The sequence below is a fragment of the Chanos chanos genome, chromosome 1 (assembly GCF_902362185.1).
Source record: "Chanos chanos chromosome 1, fChaCha1.1, whole genome shotgun sequence".
NCBI lineage: Eukaryota > Metazoa > Chordata > Actinopteri > Gonorynchiformes > Chanidae > Chanos > Chanos chanos.
In genome coordinates, this window is record NC_044495.1 from 51,408,163 (window position 1) to 51,421,132 (window position 12,970).

The following is a 12,970-nucleotide window of genomic DNA, read 5'->3' on the forward strand; positions in this document are numbered from 1 at the left end:
TTTTCAGATCAGGCTGCCCAATGGGGGTTGGGGGGGCAGTTCAGGATTATTTGTCCAGCCTGTCTTTCAGCACCTCTGAGATTGCAGTTTTCATTTACTCTTTCATTAATCTAATACTTGTAGAGAGCCTACATTGAGATTAACTGATATAGTGCTGAATTTTCACAATAATGTAATTCTGAGTAACACTTCCCATGAGTACCATATAAACAACGTACAGTTCATTATAAATACATCGAAGTGTCACGTCTCTGCCCCCCCCCCCCCCCCCCCCAACCCCCGTGTTGGTCAGTCAGTGCTCTGTTTCATTTAACTAATCAGTCAGTTATTCAGTTCAGTTCATTCACTGTCCATTCAATTATTCAATCATTTCTCACATCTGGTTTCCGTTCACTGGCCTTGCTTTCTTTTGTCTAGTAATACTCCTTGGTTGGTTGGGTTCACTGCAAAATTCTCTTGTTTGAGTGTTCTCAGCCTGACTGACTTTGTATTCACAAGCATTTCTGTCCTCATCACTGTTGTACTTACCTGTCATCAAGTGTTCTTCCTCTCGCTCACCCTTGTCGTCTTTCATCCTTTGTAACTCTTAACCTTTGTTTGAATAAAAGCGCTTTCACACTTACACCCTGTTTCTCAGAGCCGCACTGCCATAACAAGATATTTATGAAGCCTGTGTAATACCTCCACAATATAACACTTAATTTAGGAATTCATAAGAGGTCATGCTGTCTCATAACTACAGATAGGACATAATGACATCAGCACTGTGTATACTCAGTTCTTGATAATAAGCATACAGCAGACACATTGTACCACATCAGTGACTTAAAAGCTTATGGCGAAGTGCTTTGACGTCATTATGTGTTAGACTTGCTGTATTTCCATGATAACCCACTCTGTGTGATCATTGCTGCCTTTGTAAGATACTAATGAAATACTGACACCGATTCTGAAAAGCAGCGGTGTGGAACTTTCAATATGTTAAATAGTTGCAAGTCACGGGTAATTGTGCTGACAAGATAGTCGTTGTTTTGCTTTTTTTTTTTTTTAAAGCATCCTTTAACGTTGTCGTAAACAAAATACTGGAAAGCTGCCATACACACTGCAGCTCATTTGATTGTTCTCATAAATTTGTTGGAAGTGAATTGTTTTTTTTTAATTATATTGACTGTTACATGTAGAATCTAAAATGACAAAATTCTGAAGACTGGAGAAAGTGCTCTCCTTTAACTCCTAGTAGCCCAGTATCCTCGTGGATAGAGCGGGTTTGACAGCTTGTTTTGTCGTACTTCAGATTAACAAGCCAGTTCCTGGTTAAATGTTGACCGTGGTAATATGCCAGGTGCATCTTGGCGACAATGTGGAACATAGAGCTGAAAGTTTTGTAACCTTGTTCAAGAAATGAAACGGTTATTGGGAATCGTAGGTGGTTTCTGTAGTCTGCAATTTTCCTGGCTGTCCTTCCGTACTCCCGTACCAATCCGAGGGTGTTCATCCCAAAATGCTTCGCAAGATGTCGGTGCAGATTCTCCATGGACAATTATTGGGAATGTTTACCACTGGCTTTACAAAATGATTTTTTGTTTCATTTATAAAATGAAATTGGTTGCTGAACTATCTTTGTAATATTATTTCCAAAATGTAGCAAGATGAAATGCCGCTAGATGAAATGCAATTTTTTTTTTAAGCTTAGGCCTAGGGTTAGACCTGATACTGTAGTTTGAATGCTTTCTAATTATGTACTTTATATATGCATTATGTACTAAATTAGTTGTGGTTTTTAATGGAAAGCGCCTCTAAAGCTAACTGGAGCATGCATTGGGACATAGACAACATTTATCACCGCTGTAGCTAAACTAGCACTTAGTTATCGAAAGCTTTTGGAATTCACTTAGCCCTACAGTAAGTGTAATAGACACACAAGAAAAAGTGAAATAACAAATAACCAAAACTGGTACTATTACTGTACTGACTGGACATTTCACAAGCTTTGCAGTCATTTATTTGGGCCAGTAAGCCACCTGTGCCTTGCATCTTCACTGAAGCTGTTTGCTGTGTGATTCCATCATGTATGAGAATATGATGAGGTTGAAAAAAATGTTGTTGTTGTTCTGTTTCCAGGTTGAAGAATCTAATTAAACACGATGTGTGCTATGGTGTGTTATTCGCACGCATAGATTGTTCCTCATCTTTATCCGGGCCTAAGTGGCCCCAGTAGCATGCAGCCCGGCGAACAGAAACTCCTTCTCCCCGCCTTGACTGTATCAGGATCTATTCAGGGGATTTTGAGGGCGTTTAGCAGAGTGCAAGCAAGGTTTTCTCCTCATACTTGTTGGTGGAATTACGTTTCACAGAGGCTCAGATTTCATTATTTATTTATAAGGTTGTTTTGGAGGTAAGTGGTGTAAGAGAGAGAGAGAGAGAGAGAGAAAGAGAGAGAGAGAGAGAGAGAGAGAGAGAGAGAGAGATGAGGTTAAATAGTGCTGTGTCTGGAGAGAGAACGAGAGCAAGAGAAAGAGCGAGGGAGAGAAAAAGACAGAGACAGAGTGAGTGAGTTTCTGTTGGCCACTCTAGCTCAGTGTGTCCTCACTTATTGATGTTCTCCTAATGACGGCTCCTTCGGCAGCGCGCCACACACTCTGTTGTTTCCTCCAATTTGCCGCGAGTGCGGAGTGTCTTACTCCGGGCCCCGCTGTGTCCAGGCATCTCAGTGGCGTACTGGGGGATTTGGGGAGAGGGAGGGCAGTTTTCTTTTTCCCAGGCGATGCTTAAAAATAAATAAATAAATAAATAAATAACGGAGTAGTAATTCTTCTCGCTCTGTATTTTTGCCGGGCGTTTTAAGATTCTTTGAATGTTATGTAGGAGGATGGTTTACATTTCCAGCAGCTGGTTGCTTAAACAAAAAAAAAGGGTACTTCCTAGGTGTAGATGGAATTATTTGGAGGAAATTCGGGCATCTTTTTGGTCAAACGTTCTTCTTGGCCCTGTTTGTGATGTACAGCACGTTCCCTTAGAGATCCAGCTAATTTATGTTGCATACTGTTTATTGTTTGTTACTTCCTTGTTATTTTCTCATGCTAATGTTGGCTTCCAATTCATGCTTTGAACTACGCAATACAATTTATTGTTTTTTAACCTGCGGCACTCACAATATTACTAATAAATCATCTAAAAATGAATTTAAATTTTTGAATTAAAAAAAAAAAAATCCCCTTAAAAGCTACTTTGGGATGTACATTAAATTATGTAAAATGATGAACCAGATGTCACCAAATAATATACAACTATACGTAGTAATATATATTGTTCATATGTTATATAAGGTAAAGTCCATTCATGCTGATGCTGGACCCCATGGTGCTCCCTTAAGGCATACTGTAGGAGGGGCCATTCCATGGCTGTTCCTGCAGTTTGAAGCAGAATTACAGTGTGTAAACCCTGGATTACAGGAGGCTGCGAGAGACACTACTTCTTCATGCCTCTGTGGATCAAGCCTAGCTCATTTCCTCCCATGTCTCCTGCACCAAACGGATTAGCTTGCTTCCATGTTTTCCATGTGTGTCTCTCCTCTGTCTCTTTGTCTTTTTCTCTCTCATGTTTTTCCATCCCTCTTTACACTTCAGCGGCTGAACGGACACACATGCCCGATGTTCTTTCTTTTTCTTTCTTTCTTTCTTTCTTTCTTTCTTTCTTTCTTTCTTTCTTTCTTTCATCTTCCAAAGAAAGCATGTTCTGTCCCTACCCCTTCCAGTTACCTGCTACGTTGGTTGCCGGTGATAACAGTGAGAATAAAGCCATCAACATGTGGTAGTGTTTCTGGAAGATTCTGTGCCTCTTTTAAAGGTCAAGTGAAATGTGAACAAGTGGAGTGTTTTGATTAAAACGAGCTAAGGAGAACATGCCTGAAGGATGAAGCACTTGATTTGAATTTTAATCCTTGAAATTTGAGACACCAAAGGTGCTGAATTTCTCCAAGAACAATGCTTGTGAATATCGTCTTCTCTGGTGTCGTGCCCAAGGTTAACTCTGAAGACACAAAGAAAGACACAAAGGGGTTGGGGGAATCACTCTGCAGACATACTCGCTGTAACATTTCAGACTCAGTACCTCATGAAGGGTCGTTAATTAAACATTTTAATATCCTTCATGTTTTTAACGTCTAATTCAATAAAAGAGAAAATCTTAAATGTACGTGAAGGTTGACGCCTCTAACGGAACTATTCCTTAAGGCTGATTTAAACGGACTCAAACATTAGGGTCACTGCCCCTGTAGGGATGTTCTGGGTTGGAATTTGGCACAGTCCCCAGTTTAGGGACCACCGTGAAACACTCGACAGAACGCAAGCACAAGAAGGAGCACTTAGCAACCCACAGTGTGAAATATTCAGTGATGCATCTTTGCCATCTCTGAGCACACACACTCTGATGCTTACGCCTCTCTTATCCCATCGCTGTAGTTACATGTTGTGCCTCCCATACATACTTTATGCTGTGGATGCTTGGGCACCTCTAAAGTCCCTGCAGAATTTTCCCATTCCTGCATTAGTGCCTCCCTAATGCCCTCTGCCTTTGACTTTACAAAATGGATAAAGATATGGAATAAGGCTTATAACAATTTATAACCCACTTTCTCTCTCTCTCTCTCTCTCTCTCTCTCTCTCTCTCTCCGTCTCTGTCTGTCTGTCTCTCTCACTCTTTCTGTTTCCTCCACCCGCCCTCTTTCTCTCTCTCTCTCTCTCTCTCTCTCTCTCTCTCTCTCTCCGTCTCTGTCTGTCTGTCTCTCTCACTCTTTCTGTTTCCTCCACCCGCCCTCTTTCTCTCTCTCTCTCTCTCTCTCTCTCTCTCTCTCTCTCTCTCTCTCTCTCTCCCCTGTCATGCTTCTTTGTTCTCACCTCGTCTGAGTGAGAGGCAAGTGCCGAATCTAAGTCTGTTTTAAATATGAAGAGATGTCCTTGAAGTCAGACAAACTCTCTCTCTATCTCTCTCTTTCTTAATCTTTCTGTTGCTCTCTCTCTCCATTTCTCTCTCTCTCTCTCTCTCTCTCTTTCTCTCTCTCTCTCTTTCTCTCTCTCTCTCTTTCTCACATTGTCTGTTTTGTCTGCATCTCTCCCACACTGACGATCCTTCACCTTTTGAAGCTTCTTTAAACTCAGTCTCTCTCACACACTCTCTCTTTCTTTTTCTCTTGTCTGTTGGAAAGTGTCTTGTGGAGGACTGAGTGGGTTATACCCCACACTCTGTATAATCCCCAGCAGTGGTCCTACAGAGTGCTGAGAAAGTGATGCTCTGTAGTTCTGAATGAAAGGTGCTGCTGATGTGAAAACCTGCTGTTCTGCAGGAGAGGACATCATCCCAGTTATCTACAGGAACATGCGGGTTTAATCGATGTTTTCTTGGACATACGCAGAGGATGATTGTTCTGCGTACATGAGCACAGTTAATGGCTTAGTTATAGAAAAGGTTCAGTACACGCGTGTGCTTGGGCGCGCGCACACACACACACACACACACACACACACACACATGTGTGTGCACACATACGCACGCATGCATACATGCGCACACACACACACACACACACACACACACACAGAGTGCAAGAGAGTGAGAGAGAAAGGCCAACAGAATGCTTAGTGCATTTAAAAACCATTAGCTTACATGTCCAGTTCAATATCAATCTAAGTTTTGCGAATCTCATTTGCTTTCCATTTTGTTCTTCAATTAATCTCAGCATGTTTCCCACATTAAAACTTCGACCCATGAAATCAATTTTGCTTGATTAATGTATTGTTTATTATGATTAGATTTTTTTTTTTTTACTTGTGTTTTGTTTAAATTTAAATACACTCTTGATCTTACTCTTATGCAAGATTAAGGCTCAGTCCAGTAATTGATCTCATAGGGCCACAGCTTGCAGTCTTTTGCAACTGAATTATTTTTGTGTCTCAACATAAACTAGATACAAAAAACTGAATGTTGAAAATATAAATAGCAAATAATATGTAAATAAATGATAAAGTAATTATACAACATGAAATGAAAAGCAAAGGCACTTGTGTCCTTGTCACAACCTGCACCTCCGTTTTGGACTTTTAATTTGATATGTCTTTGTGCTCTTGTTCTGTGCCTGTCTCCGCCCCTCACCTGTTCCCGTTTGTCTGATTATTACCTTGTTAATTTCTACCAATCCTGTGTTGCCCTGTTTTAGTTCTCCCTTGTATTTAAGTCCTAGTGTTTGCCTTGTCTTTGTCTATCGTTGTTTGTGTTTTAGAGCACTCTGTCATGCTGCACCTTTTTGTTATCGGTTTTTGTTATTACTTTGCACTGTATTTTGGTCTTCATTTCAAGTAAAGTCTTCCGTTTGTCACCGTCAACCATCGTGTCTTGCACTTGGGTCCTGCACCACACCACCACCGTGACAGTCCTAAAGTTAACAGTTTATTTACAGTTTTTTTTTTCTCTTTTTTTTGTAATTTTAATGGTTTTGATACAGTAGAATTTGTTCATGTTGCTTTACGTGAATAACAGAAGCTGTCCACATGTCTTTTGCCTCAGAGTTTACGAGAGACAAAAGAAAGATGAAAACAGATGCCGTTTGCCTGCCTACCTATGGTCGAAGCTATTACTGAGTGGTTAATGGTTAGTTCAAATTAACATTCAAAATGATAATTGTGTTTACAGAACGGTCTTGACCACTTGCAGACTTTCAATTATTTCTCATTGTTGTCTTTTTAATTGTCTTTTTTTCTCTTGCTCTTTTTCTCTTTTTTTTTTCAGAAGCTATCTGTGCAGTTCATAATTGGATCTCTCATGCAGACTGTTTGTACACTAACTTTCAAACTAGAGATGCAGATCCAGACTTGCACTTGTGCTTTGATCAAACAGTTCTTTGGATGAAAGGCCACATGGCCCTGGTAAATGGAATTAAATCCAACGCTGTCGCTTAGATCATTCATAGACGGTTATTTCTTTTCTTGTAGTGGTGGAGTCCTAGGAGAATAAGAGCAGCAAGATACTCTGACCGTGACAACTTGTCCAGTTGGAGACTCTTTTAGTTTCACTGTGACTTGACAGTTGTGTGCAGAGAGGGATGGAGAGAGAGAGGGAGAGAGAGAGAGAGAGAGAGAGAGAGAGAGAGAGAGGGAGAGGGAGAGAGAGAGAGAGAGAGAGAGAGAGAGAGAGAGAGAGAGAGAGAGAGAGAGAGAGAGGAGTCAGAGGGAAAGGAAGAGAGAACTGACCACAGTGTCCACAGCTTTAATCGGAGGCTTGTCGCTCACAACCAGGAACTGACCGATCGCATCTGTGAGGTGAACTCTGACAACACATATATCAAGTTAAGCACACATACGCTCCTCCACAACAGCGAAGGGACATTTTTAGACAGTGCTGTCATCCAAATCTAACATTACTGCCCCATTATTTGGCAAGCCTCTGTTAGCATTCACATTTTTTATCCCTCAGTTCGCAGTTAGCTGTACATTAGGCTGCTCTCAATGGCACCTGGGTTGTCGGAATTCAAAATGCTAAACAGCTTCGATGAAACTTCAACTCAGTTATCAGTGGAGTGTGTACGGTATCAGTCAGTGAAGTGAACTTTTAATCATAGTGTGTGGTTGTAGCAGCGGTTGTAACCAAACACCTGGCTTGTTCAAGATGGTACCATGTCAAGGCTGTAGTGGAACTCCTACTGCTGGAGACATACTGTCAGTCAGGTTCCTTTAATAAGCTAACACATTTGGACAAATTGGAGGAGGACCTGTGACAGCAGCACCTTGTCTCTCAGCAGGAGGGTGTCCAGAAGCAGACATTCTGTTTTTATTAATAGATCTCTTGGTTTGTGACGGACATGCATTCATGCGCGTACCTGTCTGTGTACGTGTGTTTATTCTACTTTTTTTTTCATTCTACTTTTCTTTTCTTTTTTTCCTTTTTTTTTTTTTGCCTTGCCTCACTTACAGAGCAGAGGACTTAATTGTGTGTTCACCATAAAATTCAAGACAGTTTTAATCTATATTTGGACACACAGCCATGTGTGTCAGGCAATGTACTCAGCAGGTGTTTTAAATATTTATGCTCAAATGTTCCAGGATGATGTGAATCGAAGTGGAATGTCGTGATGTATCTGTTTCTATGGTAATAACCCTCTTTCTATCTTTGAGTCAGCCTACAACAGTTTCGTACAGTGGACTGCGCTAATGCTGTAACCTGTGAGATTTGCTCTTGCTTTGTCAGCATGTCACTTCTAGTTGATTGAACCACAACCGTGTTATATCTCTACAGTCTGTGTTTACAAAACGCTCAGGGCTAGCCGCTATCGACGCTAACCCCGTGACACTGCTTGAAATGCAGTAGTTTGCTGATGGCCCTCAATGGTCTCCCAGTGGAAAAATCACCTCAAGTTTATGTAAACAAAGATGAATATTTTATAACTTACATGTATAGTCGCTCAGGGAAACAAAAGCTGTGGATGCTAAGCTGACATTTTTTTTTCCCCCCCAAACTGACCTCAGCCTCGGACGTTGCCATCATTCATAAACATGAAACTTTTTTTTTTATATGATCGGTAGACAGACAGTAGACAGATGACATCTCTGAGTTGAAAAGAGCGGTTTTATGCATTGAATAGCCTACATGCCTCCTGGAGTTACATAGCACTGTACTTCTTTAGATTTTTTGGCATGATTGTGAAATGATTCACTTAAGATAAGCTATACTTAAGATAATCATATTTTCCAAAGCCTATTCTACTTTTCTTGGAGAAACCACAGCAAGCAAGAAATGAAGAAAGCAAGAAATGAAACGAGAGAGAGAAAGAGAGGGAGAGAGAGAGTACGCCAGACATTCCTAGGCCCAGATGTAAGCAAGAACCAAATCGAAGAACAAGTTGGGAAATATGAAATGACTGCAAACATGACTGAATCTGACAGACGATTTCAGCCTCTTGAAAGACCTCCTTTGTTGTGTATTTTGCTGATTTGATTTTTCACTCACTGGCACCTTTGGGCGTTGAACTTCGTGTAGGTGGTCAGTCATAGGGTTTCGGTTTCGGTCATGTGACGCTTGGAAGAGGAGGCAGGTAGATGATCAATACAGCAGTGGGCTGGAGATGTTCTCCAGCAGGACAACAAACCTCATGGCTATTCAGACCTGATTAATCACAGCACTGCTTCTGCTTTCAGCCTCACCCATTTTAGCCCTGAAAACCAGCTCTGATATTCTCCACTCACTTTAACAGCAAAAAAAAACCAGACCAGACAACTGTTTTCACTCACATATTTAGTCTGCCGTGAAAGTACATCGTGTCAGGACGACTCATGTCCGGACACACGAACCGGTTTCTGAAGGGGGTTGAGATCTTTGCACGAGACGTAGAAATGTCAAGAGGAGATGGTGATACAGTCAGACAAAAGGAAAGCTCGACGTTCGGAAAGGCATTACGGAATGCGAATGGTGCCATTCTCTCAGTGGTGGCTGCGGCAGTGCCAGGAGAGTCAGAGACAGCCTCTCGCCTCGACAGGGGAAATGAGCTCTTATCTGTCCCTGTGAAGATAAGGAGATGCACCGTGTCTCCCTCTCTTCACTCGCAATCTTGCTTTTTTTTTTTTTTTTCTGAGGCCTGGCCTCCTCTGAGGATATGCTTCACCTTTCGCTGTTAACGGTTAAGAAAACTGCAGCATATAGTTCTCATTTTTTTTGCTCGTGAGACGAATCTTTCAAATTTGAAGTGCCTCCTCTCCATAACTCTGCAAAAGCATGAATCACACGTGGTCTGAAGAGGCTACTCCGAAACGTTTTAGCACGTTACTCTGGCGTAAGTATCCTTTGTGAATGTGGAATTTCACTGCGGTTACGTACTCCTTCCAATGTTTTGGGAGCTTAAAGTTACTACATCTCATCCGAAATGCAGCTGTTTCTTGCAGAATAACTTTTTCATGACACAGTTTTTTCAAGCTTTTATTCATTGGCAGATCCTGAGGTTAAAAAAAAAGGAAGAAGGACTGACACCAGAAGGGCTGGGTGGTATTGATGTCGATCCAGTTAATGACAGCATTAAAGTCTTGCAACTGTGTCTGTGCTGACCACCGGACGGATAATGCTTTATTGATCAAATGCGGTCGAATCTTTTTTTTTTTTTTTTCCCTTGTGCTTAGCATGGCCCGGTGTGCTGTAAATTTAACCTTTATAAGCTTCTGTAATAATTTTCGTTCCCCCAAACTTCCATTAAAGGAATATTACTGTATAAGCTTGTGAGGAAAGCTCCAGGGGGGAAAAGCATGCTACACGGAGGCCTGAGGGCAAGCCTGTGACTTGTATTCCGATAGCCGTAGTATGTTTCTGGCTTTCCAGTCCAGCACTTAAATCACAGCAGATGACTTGAAATCAGCGCCGACATCCTTCAAAGCCAGATAATTATTTTGAAAGCCACTTGATTTAATAACCTTTGCTGGATTGATGTTTCAGACTCCAAAAGTTGAATTATTTTTACCAAGAAAGAACACGCTGAAAACATTGATGATGCCAATCTGACTCGGTTGATTATTGTTGCAGTCTGACATTAGGATTATGGCAGTCAAAATTTACTGGCTGAGAACAATTTGGAGACAAAATTATTGCTTTTTGATATGCTTGACTGAAGAACGGTAGCTATGAAAATCTCAAATTTAAGCTTGCAGAAACATGGTATATGCAATCAGGCCCAATCAGGACACCATTAGTATGGTGGGAAGTCGTGACGCACATTGAACTATTCAGATCGAACAAATGGCAGGGGGTATCCTCTAGCCCTACGATTTTCGTCTATAATTCACACTTTTCTCATTGGCCAGCTGTATTACCATGGCATATAGCCCTAACCCACTGATTTACACCAGGCATGACTCTGGGGAGTCAAAACTCTGATAGCACAAAAGTAACAAATGCACAGTTCCTTTCAGCTCCCTTTCTACCTCTAAACTCCTTTACCCATTCATGAAAAATCTCCTGGTCTTTAAAGATTGTATTAGAATTCACAGATTTGTTTATTGATCGAATATGTAATCTTCTCGAACAGTACAAAAAACACTTGATACAAAGATTTTTTCTGTATAGTTGTCGAACAGGGGTGCTTTTTTGAACCTCGAGAGTACAACTTTGAATTAAAAAAAAAAAAAAACGGTCCCTTGGCTGTTGTCCTATTGGACAGTTTTAGCCCGACTAAACAGGCTAACCGAGAAATCCGGTTTTGAGGAACATCCCGATGGTGTAACGTGTTGCATATGTTAAAAACATGCTTCATCATACAAAAGGATTTCAGTATCTGTGGGCCTCAATTAAGTGGATTTAGTTCTTAGCACACCACGCAGTGGAGCAGACTCAGGAGCACTCTGCCAAGGGCGTGTTGTTTGTTTAGTTTGGTATGAAACTCATAAGGAGCATAGATTCACTGTGAGTGTTTTATTAAACAAAAACCTTTCTATACACGCACTGTATAGCAATACCCCAGGGTGGGCAGAAGATAAAATATGATTGTCAACAAAATTTTAACCCGAGAGATGCATTTGTGATCTTTAAAAAGATGAGCCAAAGAGGAGAAACGGACACACACACACACGCACACACACGCACACACACACACATACGCATGCACACTAAACACTGCTCATCCCATTGGCATTTAAAGTGAATTGATTTTGAAATGACAGCAGGATCGCTCATGCTGATTTATATGGAGAGGCTGAGCTTGATGCAGAACATCTTAGACACAGAGGATCCGTCTAATACAGTAGAAGAAAGTTGATATGTTGAGTCAGTCAGATCATAGCTGTCACGGGATGCTCCTTCTGTCTAATCCAAGTCTAGATATTATGGAAATTTCTGATGGCTGAATCAAGATGACTCCACGATGGGGTGTGCCCAAATTATTCCATGAAATGATTGTTTTACCGCTAGAGATATCCCATTTCCATATGGTCTTTTTCATTAATTTAGCATCATCATTCATTTCTTTCAAGAGCTCCATCTTTGGTTTGTGCCGTTTTTCTATGGAAGTGCAGATATCTTGAGATTGAGTGATCTGACTTGTTGTACATACGTCTGAATATCTGCATAGTGTATTCGAATTCCATTTTAGCATCTGACGTCAAAAGAGTTTTTTTGTTACGCGACGTAGACGCTTTTAAAGCGAGCCTGGATGGAAGAAAAAAGAAAGCGCTAATAAATTAGTTACATGTCTGCCCTCTTGTTCTTCTCTCCACCACATTGCCTTTGATTGTGTGAATCATTTCTAAGCAGCTCCATATGTTGCATAGCAGGGGATCCAGTAAAGTTTGATCTCTTTAGCAAAGTTTTTCTTCCCCCTCCCCTGCTCACCCCCCCCCCCCCCCATCCCCCTGACATAGAACAACACTGTAGAATGCCTCAATCAAGTCTAATTTCATGCTATTCCATAATTTTCTCACATGTCAGTAAATCAACTGATTTTTTTTTTCCCCCACCCTTCCATTATCTTAGACGGTTTGAAAAGGGAGCTTTGTGGTGTGCTTTGTTTTTGCATGGCAATGTTACTGAAGTCTCATTAATTTTGAGACTATCTTTTTGTTATTTGAAGGATTTTATTATTTTTTTTTTTTGGTTTTTGACTAAGCCCAATTGGTTTTATGTTCAGATGAACTCGCTTTCCTCCTCATAATTTACTTGGTCTGAGATTGTTTTCTTTTTTCGGGCTCATTTTCATCTGGTAATGCTGCGTTTTATTTTTATCTGTGAAAATGCGTTTATCCCTGTATCCACTGGATCTGAAATGGAACAGGATGAGCAGCAAAGATAACAATTCACATCTTGTCCCTAAATCCTAATCACTATAATTTCACCTCATTTGTATTTTAGAATCAGCACACACATTGCTTTGTGGAGCTAAATTAATATTGATATTTCAATGCTTTTTCCACAAGTAATTTCTCCTATACCCATCCCTCTATCAGTGTTCTTT

The 12,970-nt window shown here is 40.8% G+C and overlaps 1 protein-coding gene across 1 annotated transcript in view; it reads left to right on the forward strand.

Annotated features, from left to right (window-relative positions):
- grid2 (glutamate receptor, ionotropic, delta 2) overlaps positions 1–12,970 on the forward strand; it is a 279,373-nt gene that overhangs the window by 201,426 nt on the left and 64,977 nt on the right. The gene's annotated exons all lie outside the window — the stretch shown is intronic.